This window comes from Rhipicephalus microplus, chromosome 10 (assembly GCF_043290135.1).
Source record: "Rhipicephalus microplus isolate Deutch F79 chromosome 10, USDA_Rmic, whole genome shotgun sequence".
NCBI classification, from domain to species: domain Eukaryota; kingdom Metazoa; phylum Arthropoda; class Arachnida; order Ixodida; family Ixodidae; genus Rhipicephalus; species Rhipicephalus microplus.
In genome coordinates, this window is record NC_134709.1 from 13,110,910 (window position 1) to 13,128,313 (window position 17,404).

The 17,404-nt window shown below is 49.2% G+C and overlaps 1 long non-coding RNA gene across 1 annotated transcript in view; it reads left to right on the plus strand.

Annotated features, from left to right (window-relative positions):
* The window catches only part of LOC142774169 (uncharacterized), a 32,386-nt gene continuing 14,982 nt past the window's right edge, over positions 1-17,404 (plus strand). Inside the window, exon 1 of the long non-coding RNA XR_012886346.1 lies at positions 1-586. This is a non-coding gene — a long non-coding RNA (uncharacterized LOC142774169). The remainder of the gene's footprint in view (positions 587-17,404) is intronic.

Genomic DNA, 17,404 nt, shown 5'->3' on the forward strand with positions numbered 1-17,404 from the left:
GAATGTCCAAACTATGGTGCCAGAACTAACGTTCAAAGCTGGTTGTGGCAGCCCCGGTAGAAGCGCGGGCCTTTCGTTGCTGTACTCGGCTCGCGCCACGCCGGAAAACTCGATACGGCGGCTGTGCTCCGTCGGCGGGTGCGGCTGATAAGCAACGGCGCGGAGGGTTTTTTTTTTTGTGGACACCCGACAATGCACGTCGAGCTTTAATAGTTTCGTTCTCGAAATAATAAAATAATTGCTTAACAGTCCAAGTTGATGGCTTCCGTGTGTCTTACGTAATATCCTCTATGGAAGCACACAAACGCATGAGCTTTGTATATCGGGACGTTAGCGATGAAGTGGTGTCAACCAACTGTCGTTGACGATCGCTACAGAGTGATATCGCAAGAGACTAATAACATTTATGACAGCATACATTGGTTTTCTGATGAGTGCACCATGTCAAAACCTTTTCGTCGTGAGCATAGCAACCAACGCATTTGTTCTTTGTCCGCAGGCCGTGACACCCTTCGTGTTTGTGCGTCGTCTTTGTATCCCCATGGAGCGTCTCTATTTCCTGCGACAGGGAGGCAAGGATTCCAAGGTACGTAACGAAACCTTTTTACAGACGTTTAATGGGGAAGGAAAAGTCTACTTTTTGTACTGTGTGCGAAGCAGCTTATGCTCCAGGTTGTGTCTGTCTCTCGGCGACCGTCCGCTCCCTCACTGCGCATGCGCCAACTCTCGCACCAGGAGGTGGGAGGATCCTCTCCTATCGTGAACACGAGGAGGTGAGGTGGAGGAGGTGGAAGAGCGCTGCCACCTCCGCTTCGTTTCTCCTCTCCCGTTTATCTCTCCGCCACAGCTGTGCGCTCGTATATAATGCTGATGCTGCGCGCGCTCGCTCTTTTACACTCTCCTTGCAGCGCTGGGTGTTTGCTTTTCGGCACACACAGAGTAGTACACATGAATGGGAAGAGGGGAGGACGCATTATGAGCGGTAAAAAACACATCTAAACACATGTGAACACCAGTGATGCTTCGCATCCTCACATGGTTTCTTTTAGCGCGAGGTGGTGTAATTTTTTGTGTATGTCTGTGTGTGAAAAATTTCCGGAAATGTGATACTAGGCGCTTTTTTACATCGATCTTAAGCATTAAAAAGCATTAAAAGGACCTTGTGAAACTGCGTTCTTCTGAAGGTAAAGTGTTCGCGCAATGCAAGTACAAATAATTTAAAAGAATGCATGTAGGTTTGATTTTTATCAAACTCATTTCGCGCCTGGTTTTCTACTGTTTCGATAAACTCAAGTAGTCGTCAAGTGATTGAAATTTTTGTTACCGCTCTTAATGTTTTTAAGGTTTCTGTGCATCTAACGCCTATGCGTGTGTATAGCTTCGTTGCAAGTTTTTTCAACTTCTTGAAGGAAAAGAACTTCGGTCGACCGCTGTAGTTCGGACAGTTGGCGTGGGATGAAGAAAAAAAGGAACTCAATTTTGTACCATCTTTAATCACAAGGTGCTTTTCCGCGTGACTTCACATATTTTGTAGAAAACTCAAGAAAACACCTTCAACTGTATTTATTTTTTTCTAAAAAGAAGCTATTGATATCGATGTTTAGTCATAGAATTTGCAAATAATAACCGCTCTGTTTGTCGTCAATTATTTGCTCACTTTATGGTTCCTTTAGACGTTTTATCTACCGCTATACTATCTACTGTTATGCCAGCGAGTCCTCGTCAAACGTCCGTGCCTCGGAAAAAGGCAATCTGGGTCAAGGCCAGCCGCAGCCCGCCCGACGCGAACATCTCAACGGCGTGAACACGCGCGGCGCCCCTCTGGCCCAGGTGCAGTGAGTCAGCGGCGCACGTGACAGCGAGCCGGCGGCCGCGTGCCTGGTGGTCTGACGCATGGCGCGGCGGCCCCCATTGGCGGAATCTGCCCGGACGACCAGCGGCGCTTCTGATTGGACATTTTGGTTGGACCCGGTGTAAATAAAAGACGCCCTGCGGCGCGTCGCGATCGGCGGTCCTAGAGAGAGGAGGTCCCGTGTCGGAGAGCCGACATGTGTGCGAGTCAGCGGTCTTAGGCGAAGGGCTGACCTATGTGTTAGAGAAGAGAGCTCGGCCCTTCGAGTCTCTGTCGGCCCCAGTGCCGAAATTGTAACGCCTCTGTATATATGCTGTACATAAACCTTGTTTAACTCACCGTCGTCTCGTCCGCTCGTCTTATCAGCTCTGCGCAGAAGCAGTCGCGAGCTGAGAAACTTACGCTACCAAACGGCTGGTGACCTTCCTGGCGGAGTCGAAAGCAGTGGCGCCTTCGGGGCCGTGTCGGCGTCGTCGTCTTTCGCAACAGTGGAGGTCAGCGGTGGGATTTCGGAGGTGGCTTCGCAACAGTGGTGGCTTCGGCGGGATCGGTCCGTCGTTCGCAACAGTGGTGGAAGCGGCGGGATCGGTCCGTTTCTCAACAGTGGTGGAAGCGGCGGGATCGGTCCGTTTCTCAACAGTGGTTGGCAGCTGCGGGATCGGCCGGCGTCAGCGACATCGATGCGGTGAGTGCCTGATGTTTTCCCCTCAGTTCACCAGACTACTCTAGCTCAGGTTGTAGTAGTTTAGAGAAGGGCTGTGTGAAGCATTGAAGTGAGCTTTGATCGTTTCAAGCCAAGTCGAAGCGCTTTGAAACCAAAGTTAATGCAGAGGGGGTAAACACGGGAGTGTGAAAAATTGCTTGCGCGTCTTGCTAGTAGGCTTATAGTGGGTACGGCAAGTAAATTGTTAACAGGGGCAAACAGCAAGAGGCTAGTGTGAACGATGGAGAACCTTAAAGTGAAGGAACTCATCGAAATTTGTGAGGAACTCGGCATAACTTTGGGCCGTGCGAAACGAAAGCAAGCGATCCTTGAGATCATGAAGGATGAGGGAGTGTCGGCTGAGGAAGTCGATGAGGCCTGGGTGGATATCAAAGCACGCCGTGAGGAGGCTGAAAGGCGAGAAGTAGAAGCTCGCGAACGTGAGGAGGCTGAAAGGCGCGAAGCTCGCGAACGTGAAGAAAGGCGAGAAGCTCGCGAGCGCGAGGAGGCCGAGAGACAAGAGCGCCTAGAGTTGAAACGACTAGAATTGGCAATCCTACAGTGTTCGCAGGCGCCTAGCGTAGCTTCTCCAACAGTTCAGGTCAGCGGTTTGAGAATTAGGGACCAATTGCCACCGTTCGTAGTAGGCGAGGACATGGCGAAATATCTCGTCAAGTTTGAACACGTCTGTGAGCGAAACGCTTTGGAGCGGTCTCTTTGGGCGCGGAACCTGCTAGCTCTTCTTCCCGGCGAAGTGTCCGACGAGATAACTTGCTTGTCGAGGGAAGCGTTCGAGAGCTATGACGAGGTTAAGGAAGTGCTCTTGAGACGTTATAAGTTGTCACCCGAGGCTTTCAGGCAAAGGTTCCGGTATGCTGAAAAGGGGAATGAGTCGCACGTTGACTTCGCGTTTCGTCTTAAAGCCGATTTGATTGAATGGCTCAAGGGCGAAGGTGTTTATGACGACCGCGATAAAGTGGTGGAATGCGTTGCATTGGAGCAATTCTACCGCTGCATCGAGGAGGATGTCAAACTTTGGCTGCAGGACAGACTTGGAGACGTACAGTTAAACAAGGCAGCTGAGTTAGCTGAGGAGTATTATACTCGCCGAAAGTTGCATAGCAGGGCAGCGCGCGTTGAAAAGGATGAAAAGAAAGAGGGCTTTTCAAGGAAACCTGATCAACGGAAACCCGTTCCGCACCGTAATTTCAAAAAGGACCCGTCTCTTACGAAGGACAGTGTAGGGGAAGGGCAAACAGAAGCGGAGAAATCGAGGGAGGTTTCTTCCACACAGGCATCTGAATCGGAAAACAAACGGAAGCCGCTAATCTGCTACAACTGTAAAAAGGAAGGGCACATCGCGAGAAACTGTCAGGAAAAGTTTGCCTTCGCAACGATCCGAGAATCAGAAAAAAACATTCGGTTGTTGGAGCCGTATCTCCAAGAAATTAGGGTCAATGAGAAAACGTGCCGAGCACTTAGAGACTCAGCGGCAACCATGGACGTTGTCCATCCTTCATTGGTGTCTCCGGATGACTTCACAGGAGAATGCGCGTGGATTAGGCAAGTCGCCGAGGTGCAGAGTGTTCGCTTACCAATCGCCACGGTTGTCATTGAAGGCCCGTTCGGTAAGCTTCGCACCGAAGCAGCTGTGTCTGCCGCGCTAAATGATCGTTTTTCTTATCTTTTCTCCAACAACTCGGAGCAGCTTCTCAAAGAGCAGGGCAAATCGTTCTTCCCCAACTTAGCGTGCATGGCCCTCACGCGATCGCAAACGCGGAAGCCTGATCTGGTTCAATGCAGTGAACTCCCAAGTGACCTTGTCGGCGGGTCGACGGAACCCCAGAAAGGAAATTTTCCGCATGAGTCATGTGAGCAGTCACGCGAGCGGCCCGTCGCGAAAGCGGTCGGCACGGCCGGCGCGGTAGGGGGAGACGACATGGCGCCATTGAGTCAGAGCGAGAGGGTTGCAACGCTCTCGCCTGTAGCGGAAAGTTGGAGCGAGCTGCCGAGAGTTGATCGAGAGACGCTCATTCGAGAGCAGCGTGAGGATCTCTCGATTGAAGCGCTAGTGGAAAGCCAAATTGAAGCGCGAGTGGAAAGCCAGACAAACGCGGCAAAAGTGCTGTCGAAGGAGCACTACGAGAAATCGGGGAAGAAGCGCGCTTTTGAAGTTGATAATCAGGTAATGCGGCTGCAGCCACCCAAAAGGAACAAGCTTGAGGTTGATTGGGAAGGGCCCGCCAAAGTATTATCGAAGTCTTGCGATACAAATTATGAAGTGAAATTAGGAAGGCGGCCGGACAAAATTTACAACTTGATGAAACCATACGTTCAACGTCAAGCGGTCGTAAATCTGTTGTTGAATGCTTCAGAGGAAGAGGAAGCAGAAAGTTTGAGTTCTAGTGAGGTAATCGAAGGGGGATCGAAAGTAATCTGGGAGCAGTTGAACCTAGAGCCTAGCTTAAGTGAAGGAGGACCTGAGAAGGAGGACCTGAGAAAGATTGTTTCCGAGTTTGGGTATGTGTTGTCGGACCGTCCCGGAGACACGACGGTGATCGAACCCGATATCGAGCTAAGCGGTGAGGAGTCAATCAGTAGCAAGCCGTATCGTTGTTCCCCTGTGGAACGTCGAAAGTGTGAGCCGCTCTTGGTGCCGCATAGGTATCGTCGCCTAAAAGTGGCCGGTTACTGAAGTGGAGCATGTTGCTCCACAGCGCAACTTTGATGTTCGCTATCAAAATAAAAATAAAAATAAAGGAAAGGTAAACGCTAATGCAGGTGCATTGAGCAGTGCGTTCCAGCTAGTAACTTCTCAACCTTTCGGTTTCTGGCTGGCGATTCGGGGCAAAATTTTGACCTCATCACGACCTGGGCTGAGCGCTCTCGTTTGGAGTGATCTCAAGGGGCCAACTTTATGTGGTATTCTAATTCGTTGCGTTGTTGTAATTGTGAAAAATTCAAGTTCTTACTTTAAGAGTCTTGTGTCCCACATGTGCCTCTTGATGTAGGGGGAACAAAATTCCGATAGACACGTAGATAGGTATATGTTGTACTATACTTTGTCTGGTGTTCTGTCGGGTGACCGAGGGCACTTGCTTGTGTCGTGTGTTGTCTGTTGTCGAACCGTTCTTAGCAAGTTGCAGAACCATCGACAAGTGCTGAAACCGAAGATGGTCAGAAGAGACGAGTGAAGCTGGTCGACAAGTTGTGGCGACAAGCCAGTGGAGCTGGGATACGTCGTCAAAAATGGGATGGGTTCCCGGAACAGTTTGGAGCTGTATTCTCCCCATGGCCCTGGCGGCGAACCTGGAGGGACCTGGCGAACGAGCGCACCTGACATCCGAGCCCCGTGGAAGCAGCTCGTCTTTCCGGTGCATTGTCTGGCGGCGGGGGTGCTGTTATGCCAGCGAGTCCTCGTCAAACGTCCGTGCCTCGGAAAAAGGCAATCTGGGTCAAGGCCAGCCGCAGCCCGCCCGACGCGAACATCTCAACGGCGTGAACACGCGCGGCGCCCCTCTGGCCCAGGTGCAGTGAGTCAGCGGCGCACGTGACAGCGAGCCGGCGGCCGCGTGCCTGGTGGTCTGACGCATGGCGCGGCGGCCCCCATTGGCGGAATCTGCCCGGACGACCAGCGGCGCTTCTGATTGGACATTTTGGTTGGACCCGGTGTAAATAAAAGACGCCCTGCGGCGCGTCGCGATCGGCGGTCCTAGAGAGAGGAGGTCCCGTGTCGGAGAGCCGACATGTGTGCGAGTCAGCGGTCTTAGGCGAAGGGCTGACCTATGTGTTAGAGAAGAGAGCTCGGCCCTTCGAGTCTCTGTCGGCCCCAGTGCCGAAATTGTAACGCCTCTGTATATATGCTGTACATAAACCTTGTTTAACTCACCGTCGTCTCGTCCGCTCGTCTTATCAGCTCTGCGCAGAAGCAGTCGCGAGCTGAGAAACTTACGCTACCAAACGGCTGGTGACCTTCCCGGCGGAGTCGAAAGCAGTGGCGCCTTCGGGGCCGTGTCGGCGTCGTCGTCTTTCGCAACAGTGGAGGTCAGCGGTGGGATTTCGGAGGTGGCTTCGCAACAGTGGTGGCTTCGGCGGGATCGGTCCGTCGTTCGCAACAGTGGTGGAAGCGGCGGGATCGGTCCGTTTCTCAACACTACATAACTTCTTATTTCTTACGTCCGCAATCGTGATGAATTTTCTTAAAGGTGTGTTACAGGTTACCGGATATAGGAGAGCGACAGCATAAAATACCAATACTATACATTTAAATCACGCAGACATTCATCACGCAAGATATTCATCACATCATAGATACGCATCGATTACAGCGGAAGGTGGTGACTGCGCTGACAAATTACTCTATGCAGCGAATATCTTACACATTATCAACCCTTTGGTACTCATGTCATAAATGAAACATTAAAATACCATTTACTTCTGTACGAACACTGCGTGACCATTTCATCAATTTAGACTCGCATAGTAAACGAGAGCGATGGTGATGTAACTGTTTATGCATGAATTAACGGTAACTTTTTTTTTTCTGTGTTATCATGTGTGCTGTGACTGCTGCACCGTAGCGGTGGCTGCGGGCCTTTTGTCAAGATGATTGTGTCTCAAGCAACTTTTACCCTCGTTGTTTGAAATAAAGAAGTTATTATTATATGATCGGTGATCGCGTAGCCCAGGCCTCCGAGGGTCGTTCGAACTCCACCTGTCGTGACCTCAATCTGCGTCTTCAGCTCCTCTCTGCTACATTCAAATATATACCTAATGTACAAGACCTTGACCCGACTTGGTCGACAAGGAAGCGGAGCATGCTCACAAAAGGATACAACGCCGTTTCCATTCACCAGTAGCGCAGCTTGTATCGACATCGCTTGAGCTGGCGGTCGTAACGATATTAAAAATTCGGCACGCTCTCTGTTTTTTCTCCCTGTTTACCAACTATGCGAAAGCATAACAGTGTATACAACCGTTTAATGGTGGATAATGAGGCCTACCTTAAAACCCCGCTTAGCCGCTATTAGCACGCCCTCTCCCCCTCTCTCACGAGCACACGCCATAACCCGAGGCGCTTCTGATTAGCAAGGCTAAACTTGTTATACTTTGTGTGGTCTTCGTTTCGCACGGGAGTCGTACAAGTCCGCTGCTCCCATTCGAGGCCTAAAATGACGCGCTGCTCCCGGGGCCTTCCACTGCGAGCCGGTTATGCGCAAATTGGAAGCCCCCTTAGAGGGCGCCACATACGCTATACACGCCTCGCGTATTACGGCGTTAAACAGCCACTGCGCGTATACCCTCGCTGTGATCACTTCATTTTTCATACACTCGGCTCACATAGAAGCAGCGGTGGTGCCCTATTTGGAGGCTCGAATACCGCATATTTCATTAATGAAGCTATGTCGTCATCCTCCGCGCTGCCTGCCGACTGGAGGTGAGGAAAGCTTGAACACCTTAAGCGCATTGGCTCGCTGCCCTCTGTTAGAGGTGTATGTTGCCCTAGCACTCTTTAGTTTCCCCAAGTCTAGGTTCGGTTTCCATAACTTCATGCAGTGCTCAGTATTAGTGGGTATCATAGCGTGTGCAGGGTTGCCAATTAAAGGGGCCCTGTAAAACTATTTAGCATGTGCACAAAACGCCGCTGATCTGTAATATTCCCGAGAAGACGCCAGCCAAACATTATAGCGTAGCACGTGACCTCCACCTTAATATTGATTCTCTAAGTATACGCTGAAAATCACTCTCCTGCTTTCTGGAAATCATGCCACACACCCGTATAATCGCGCCATGTACCAGAATATGAGGACATTTCCCGATATTTGCATCGTGGGCTGCATAGTTACCACGACCGCCGCGGCAAGGCGCAACGTGCTCGTCAGTGCGCTCGCTCGCTATCAGGCTGCATGTCTCACGTTCGATATATAAAAAAAGAGAAACAGAATCCCAGCATATACACGGAGTGAATGATGATGAGTGCGTGAAGCTCCGGAGGTACATTGGTAAACCATTAAATCTTCGGTAAATCTTGTCCAGACGATCATCATGTAAGGACGCTGAGCACTGTGGCTGCAGTCGTTTTCTGAGCCTTCCGCTCCGCCGCCTTGTCTTCGTCGCTCATACTCGAAGCACGCAGACTGCCGGTGAAAGAGGAAGCGCGCCAAGAGCGAACGCATTTTAAGGCAGGAGCGAACGTGGTCTCCTGTCACTCGAGAGCACGCATCGCGACGGAAGTAATGAGAGGAGAGGGCATGCCCAGAGATGGCGCGCGCTCGCCATCTCGGAGGCCATGGGCTACTACAATGCCGGACTTGTGAACGCCTTGATGAGCTTCGCCCCTAAAGGGGTAAGTAATGACGCATGCGTGACGTAACTTCTTTCGCCCGTGCCGTCCCTCCCTGCTTAACTTCCAGCGCGTTCGTGCGGACGAGATAATACAAAAAAAAAAGCAATTACAGCGTGCGACAAATCTCTGCAACTCTGTTCGTACTCTCATTCTAAATATGTTTTTGCGGATGTCGATTCGTGAGGCAATAAACTCTTCTAATAAGGCCATTCGATGGTTATATGACGAATTGTTGCAGGGCATCTTTAATCCCCCATTCCGTGCTCGCTCGATAATTACAGGGCCGATTATAAAGGGATCTCGCCGTCAGGGCTAATTGAGCAAATATGAACGCAAGACAAACATAAGGACAAGGCGTTGCACTGCACTTCCCCAGCATTAATTGGAATGGAGGTGCCCACATTTTCTTTTTTTTTCGAGGCGACAGCCTTAGATGTTTCGATCACCAAACGCCAAAAGTTACCGTTGGCGTCAACGTGGGTCATGCTAAAGATAACCATGATGTGATCACTTTACAAGTCGCCAAAGTATTTGACTTCATCATGACGTCACAACGACGTCACGCAGCCTGCCGTTACGTGGCGGCATCGTACGACATGGTCGCTTGGTAAAAAGAGGGCCCGATTTCAGAATCACCACATGAGGAGCGGAAATCTTCCAATGCATCCGATTCCGGAGGAAATGCAAAACTATACCTTGGGTGCAGACTGAAAGCTGTACCTGAAGGGGGGAGAGGGGGAGCAGTGCAGTAGATTATGAAAGAGATGATGCATTTTGCCTTTGAGTTGTCGTCTTAGACAAATGTAGAACGTGTCACTTTTTCCTCCGTTCTAATATCAGTATAAAAGATTCTTATGGTCACACTTCTCTAACCTCGTTGTTTGTATGATCCACGATGAACCTTCTTACAGCTGCCGCAGTACTGCACCGTTTTAACGAGAACCCGGATAATGATATGCAAGAGTGAGGCCCGTTACGTCAACGGGCCGCTTGGTTCGTGCTACGTTAATTTATTATTTTTTTGTCTAGAAGAGAGGAAAAGGTCGAATGCGTGCTGCTGTAATATTCATGTACGAGGAGGGAGAGAGCACACGTGTAATTCGCAGGGAGGGGGGGCTGCTGCAAGGCGGCATATGGTCCCGCTCATTATACGCTGCTTCGTACTCTTCAAATCGCTCTCCCTTAGCGCGAGCAGGGATGTTGGACCAACGCACGCTCACCGAAATGAACGGCGTGATGCGGGGGAAAACGAGTCGGACAAGCCTATAGCGCAAGAACGCTCGCGCTCGAAATGCGCTAGCCACGGGAATACGTGGAAGCGAATGGCAGCCAACGGAAAAGTTCATCGTGTGCGCGCTCCAGGGTAACGCAGCGCCGACCATTACCGCATATCCTCGAGTGTAGGCCAATGCTTTCTTCTAAATGGTTAATGTATGATAGCCTGGTCTTGTTTAAAAATCGAGAATGCTGTATAGAGCTCTAGCAGTCGGACACTTGATGACACCAAGTTGCCACAATGAATAAACAACGTATAAGAAAGTTCGCTGCGTTGCTGTTGGCTGTCACGGTATACTGCTCAAGAAAGTCGTCGGGAAACAATACGCTTACCAATGTTGCCAGGCCATTAAAAGAGTCGTGAATGTCTGTAACAAGGGGAAGGATAGGGAGGTAGCCAACGTCTACGGGCCAACAACATTTGTTGCTGCTCCGCTTGCGCACGTTCGCAGTGAGCACCAAAGAAATATATGACAACTGGCTAGGCATGAGCTGCAGAAATAAACAAGTAAAACAACGAAAATTGGTGAATCTCGAACTTAGCCGCGCTAGCCTTGAAACAGTGAAACTAATCTCGTTCGTTTCATAGCTGGGGTCTCAAAAAACGAGGCCCGCGAACATCTGGCTTGCGAACCGTGGCTCACCCATGACTCTTTTCGTCCAGTATATTTGTTAAGTGTGTTCATGAGCCACACAGACATGGCTGGGTTTAGGCATTTTATTTCACGAGGCACCCTCTGCGGGCACCGCGCCACCATTTTAATATACCAACCCCGAGAGAAGACTCCAAAATAGGCGCCAAGATATTGAGTCATTTTTGAGATCGAGATCGGTATCGTATGCTCTTGGAAACCTGGCGCCAATATGCCCTCCAGAAATGACCTGTACGTTAGATCTGAGAAGGGTCTTTCGAATGGCAGCGCTCGTTGACATTCTGTAGATGCTCGAATCAGCCAGTGGTCGCGAATCTGGATATAATCTGGCGCGGTCATATGGATATATGGCGCCGATTCCGGAAAATAATCGGGAACCATTTGCAGTTGAATTCGAGAATTAATTGAAATTCTAGGTCACCCGAGTTACTGTAACGGTTGGTTCACACGTGTTCAGAAGTCTTGACTATACATGCCAAGCGGCAGCGTTTTTTTGACAACGCTGGCAACTCGATGCAGGGCCCCGTCCGAAAACAACGATGTGAATACGAGGGACGTCGTCGTTGAGAGCTCCTTCGACCACCTGGGATTCGTGAACCTAAATCTCTGTATGCATGTGCCTCAAGCGTTTTCGCTTCCTTCATCAGAAATGCGGCCACCGGCATTCGATTCCGTGACCTTCGAGTCGGCATTCGATCACCATAACCGTTATAGGCCACCGCGGCGGAGTATAATTTTACGAAGTGGTTGGACGGTGATTTGAAAGGCGGTCCGCCTTTGCCGGCCGCCTATACATACAAAATGAATGCCTTCTTTCGTTATTTTTCTTTTTTTTTTGGTTCATAATCAAAAGAGAGCCTACGTTTCTAACCTGTGAGGATATCGGTGCTGGCTTTATACGATCGAGTAAATGCGGTATACAACGCGCATTTCTTGATCACGCTATGGCACGGCGGGCATAAGCACGTGCGACGATGCGGGGTCAATGAGATTCGTACGGTCTCCCTGGCTCCGCATACGTATACGTGCGCCAGCAACGCGCGCGCGCATTAGCACCCAATGATGATGCGGTGCTCCTCGTCGAGAGAAAAAAAAATAAAAGTAAATGCTTGTCCCTTGCTTCGACGGCCCACAAAGAAAATGGGATACATGCTCACGACGACGCCGGTAAAAGCGCGCATCGAATCGTCGGTTATTGATACCGACATGGTGCGTTGACCCTTCATTTTCTTTTTTTATCCCCTGGTTGCTACGTATAACCTGCATGAGGCGAGCACGGTACATGCTCGGATCAGCTGTCCGTTCACTTATCCATCCCCTCTATAAGTGTTGGGCTTTCTAATCAAACCTAGTAGGACATTGGATTGAAACAATAAATCAGTGTGTACCAATTCAATCTGCAGATTCCTTACTTAGCCATCACTTTGGTTTGTTAAATTGCAACCACATTGTTTTACTACAGTGTGACCTCGGCATACGTTGTAGGCCCGTGTGCTCAGATTTGGGTGCGCGTTAAAGAACCCCCAGGTGGTCGAAATTTCCGGAGCCCTCCACTACGGCGTCTCTCATAATCACATGGTGGTTTTGGGACGTTAAACCCCACATATCAATCAACCTCGGCATACCGAGCACTGATATAGCGAATTGTTATAGGGAAGTAAATGTGAATTTTGGTCAGTCCCGCTTGATTTCAGTGACAACTATTCCTTCAAGAGAAGCTGAAAACGTGACAGCCGTCGTGATATCTACTGTAACGAATAGTTAGTTTGGCTAGAAGCTAGAAAGGTAGCCTACAAATCAAAATAAATAAAGACAATTCAAAACATTCTTACGTCGATGTCAATTGATGTTGAAATCCATTAGATCGAGTCAAACCAATGTGACCCTCATTCGCACTTACTTTCACTTTATAATCTTTCGGCCTATTTATAGCTTGAAATACCACAGCGAGCGATTTAAAAGGATTTCGTGGCTTATGGATTTGAGGCCTAAAGTAGTGCGTTTAGTAGCGCAAGATACACTGGCTGAGGTTGAGCAGTTTTGCGTGGTCTACGGTGAGCAGTTTCGTGTAAACGCGAGGAGCAGTGATGTCACATGGCTGGCGCTCCGAAGGCCTTGAAGCTCCACGTGTCACTAGTGGGCTGGCGCTTGACGAGTCCGTCCGTCCATCCGTCCGTCCGTAACTCACGCTGCGTAGTACATCCGGTCATAGCCGAGGTAAGCTACTGCAATTTTTTTGTCTTGCTTCTTTTTTTTTTTGAGCGATCCAGAATGTCGATTTGACATTCTGGCAACTTAGACGGTCTTATCTATACTTTTGCAAGGAATACCGTATACGGACGAAATAATGCATGACCGCAGTGTTATACGTCGTTACGAGGGGCGACTTGATTTAGAAGATAAAAAGAAGGTCGATCTTTCATCCTTGAATTCCGCGCCGAATTCTTCGGCACACAGATGTCAGCGTGACGTCATGGATCCACGTCGTCATGGTGAGTTAGTGCGGGAACTTAATAGCGGCGTCGCCAGAAGCTTCGCATACCAAACAGTTCGCTTTAAGAAAATTCGTCGCGAACAAGAAATAAAAATGTACAGCCGCTGCCACGTCTGTGTAGAGCACGCGAACAGCCGGTTTTCGCTCTGCGGGGCGAAACCTTGGGGTAGTAATCAGGCCCTGACGTGGTCAGCCTGACAACTATAGGCCGTGCATGCTCCTGATACACCACTTCAGAGCCCGAAACTGTCTGAAAGCTTTGGCCCGCAGAGCAAAAACCGGGCGTCCGAGCGTTCTATACGCAGACGTGGCCGCGACTGTATACGTTACCGTTAGGTAAACACGGGGGGCTACGTTAGCGTAGCCCCCCGTGTTTTTCAGGAGATGGAAGAGTTCAACAATACTTCGCGCATGCACATTTGTAGTTCGTCAGTTTGTTGGTGTGCGTATGTGTATACACCTGTAAAATTGAAATTTTTGGGGGGAGAGTGGGGTTATTAGTGCTACCCAAACTCCTCACGATTGTACTTTACAACGAGATTTGCTTAGTTTACCCTGTGCTGCCATCGTTGTCGTCGTCATCATCATCACCACCACCACCACCACCACCACCACCACCACCATCATCATCATCATCATCATCATCATCGTAGTAGTACTAGCAGTTGTAGCAGTGATAGTAGTAGTTGCAACGGTAGGCAACACGAATGTCACGAGACCGGACAAGGGACTGAGAAAGATGCTTATCGTGGGACTATAAGTGATAATGATGATTATTGTCAATGATATGATGCCAGATTACGCACGTGGTCTCGCTAGCTAATCGCATATACTCGTGCGCTTAGTCGCCCGACGGATTTCACGGCGTGGTACTCGGACTGGAGTTTTGCGACGTAATGTTTAGTTATTCTCATGAGGTCTTTTCTAAATGGCTTAATTTGTCCACTACTACCTATACCGGCGTGTCTCAATAGCGAAACCTTAGCTGGGACCGAAGCGGAGCTTGGCTGGGCAGGCTTATTTTTATCGCCGTCTTGTGGATCGCGAATGCTGCCGCGCTGCAGGTGGCCGCTTGACACATTCGCGATATGTTGTCAAGCAATCGTGCGCCAGCTGCTTTCTGCGGCCCGCCGAAAAGGCGTACGCCGTGAAAACTGGCGCGCCGCTCCATGCCGGTGTTATGGCCAGCGTGCCCGCTGTTTTGAGTAATTTACGACCACGATGACCATGCGTTACGCGGTGACGTCGTCTGCGTGCACGACGGAGCCACTCCCGCTCCTGTGAGGCTGAAGTGCCATCTGGAGGGAGCATCGTCAGATTATACTCGCCGGCACCTTGTCCTCCGAGATCGGTCGGCACGCGGAGGCGCTTGGAAAGATTTGAATCGGCGTACTTGTTTCTCCGATTGGATTTCGAGATGCGGTCCACCGAGGATGGTGTAGAATACGCTCGGGTGGACTTTTGGCGCTAGAAGTAAACACTGCCTATTGATTTGTGTCCCCCCCCTCCTGGCCCTTCCCAACAACAAAGATGCACTCACTATTAGTACTACTTACTAATGAACACTTACTTAGGTCTGTTTAGGTTCCACCGCTTGTCTTGCGGGGAATAGCGTTCGCACCGGCCATTTTCCAGGCGGTCGCGAACCAGATACGGCGTGATCTGCCTGAAACCACGTGCTTCATTGATGATGTAGTCATTGCTGTGGAGAAGTACTGCTATATAGATGAAAATGTGGAGCAAGTTCTTCAATGCTTAAGTAAACAGGGCGTAAAAGTGAACGCACAGAAATGCAACTTCTTTCGGCAGCGTGTCACATACTTGTGATACGAGATCGACGAGCGTGGTTTCCAACCAACCGCGGCAAAATTTGAAGCTATGAGAAAAGCGCCAAGGCCCACTGACGTCACTCAGTCGAGGGCCTTTTTAGGTTTGATTAATTACTGTGGGAAATATTTGCCAAATTTGGCTTCGATCTTGGAACCACTGTACAACTTCCTGCGAAAGGAAACTACATGGCACGGGTCACGCGAATGCAATCAAGCATAAAAAAATTCAAAAAAACTCTTGACTAATAAGAGTGTGTTGCAGTTGTGTACAATTATGCGTTTTCATGCCATCATTATTTGTTGTTTCTTTATACTTTTATTCCCCTTACCCTCTCCCCAGTGCAAGGTAGCCTACTAGGCTCAGCCATGGTTAACCTCCCTGCCTTTCTTTCATCCTTATTCTCTTGCTCTCTCTATTTTATACATTTCTTGTGACCACTCGTTCAATATATCAAATATGAAACAGCAGCATCAATAAATAACACCGCTACTGCTTTTAATTTTTTTTTAAGAGTTGAAAAGCCCTTGTGCAGGTTCTCAAGAATATTGTACACACAAAAATATTACCCCCTCGTCTTCTCAGTTTTACCTATCACGCGGGAAGGCTTTGTAATGGACACACAACATTTTGTAGTTGCTGATTTGATTGATTGATTTGTGGGGTTTAACGTCCCAAAACCACCATATGATTATGGGAGATGCCGTAGTGGAGGGCTCCGGAAATTTAGACCACCTGGGGTTCTTTAACGTGCACCCAAATCTGAGTACGCGGGCCTACAACATTTCCGCCTCCATCGGAAATGCAGCCGCCACAGCCGGGACTCGATCCCGCGACCTGCGGGTCAGCAGCCGAGTACCTTAACCACTAGACCACCGTGGCGGGGCCATTTTGTAGTTGCCACCACCAGCCTTCCTGTCGCGCCCGACCTTCCTCTAGGATGACTGATTTTTTGCTGTTTGTGCTTATTTCCGTGCATTTTTAGTGTCACATGCAGCCATGGGCTGTCGGCGCTGTCGCTCAAAGCTCGCGACGCGCTGTATACAACGGAACCGTTTAGTCGACAAGACATGCATCTGCTCGAACGAGCATGCAATCATGCGTGACACGTCGACAGAGGGGAAGAAGGAAACAGGGGAGGCGCATTCCGCGTACGTACGTCACGGAAATGCGTCTTGCAGCGTCGTAGATGCTGAAACGACGTGTATGGGCAACCCGAGCACTGAAGTCGGAAGCTGTCGCCAGCGAAACAACGGTTTAGGGGCCAAAAACGGGGCCGAGTTCCTACCGCAGGAAATCCTCGCCCCCACTCCACAAGAAAGATTGCGTACGCTCTGTATGTCCATACACACACGGAGCATTACAAACACACGTATGAACGTTCAAAAAATTATTATTATTATTATTATTATTATTATTATTATTATTATTATTATTATTATTATTATTATTATTATTATTATTATTATTATTATTCATACTGTAAGCCTTAACAGGCTCTTACAGGGGTAGGACCGAAAGGATACAGATTGGTTACTACATTAGTACACATCTATACCGAAGAAGAAAATTGGTAACAGTGACAAAATGGTGCTGTAATATTTACTTGCATGTGACTGGCATACCGTTGCACCTGGTTTCAATCCTCGAGCTTGAATTCTGGAATGTTGTGGTCGCGACGCAATAAACCAGAGCGCGTAGTTTGCTAATTACGAACATTTGACTGATTAAGTAATCGCTTTGTGGTTTATATCGCAGGCTACAAAATGTAGCCGGTGAACATTGCAAATATATCTTGGTCGGAAGCGCAGCCACTATTACACAGAAGGGTTGACTTGACAGGCGGGCTAATTGGTACAAATTCCTAATGAAAAAAATTGGAAGCGCAAACCAACGGGACACAAGAGAAGAGCTTTTTTGTCTCTTCTCTTGTGCCCTGTTGGTTTGCGCTTCCAATTTTTTCATTATGAAGTATTACACAGAACACACACACACTGTGTGTTGTGTGTAATAGTGACTGCGCTTCCGACCAAGATGGATTCATACCAACTGGCCCGATACAATTGTTTATTGAACATTGCAAGACGTGCTCACTTGGATAGACTTCAGGTAGTTGTCGCTTGAATTTTATTATTAAGCGATTTGTCGTTGGGATCGTTTCTACATATGTTTGTCGTTTGTTTGTCGACTTATTTAGCTTACCGTGGGAATGGGATCGGAGACCTGCCGCCCACGTTGTGGTTCGCAAGCGGAG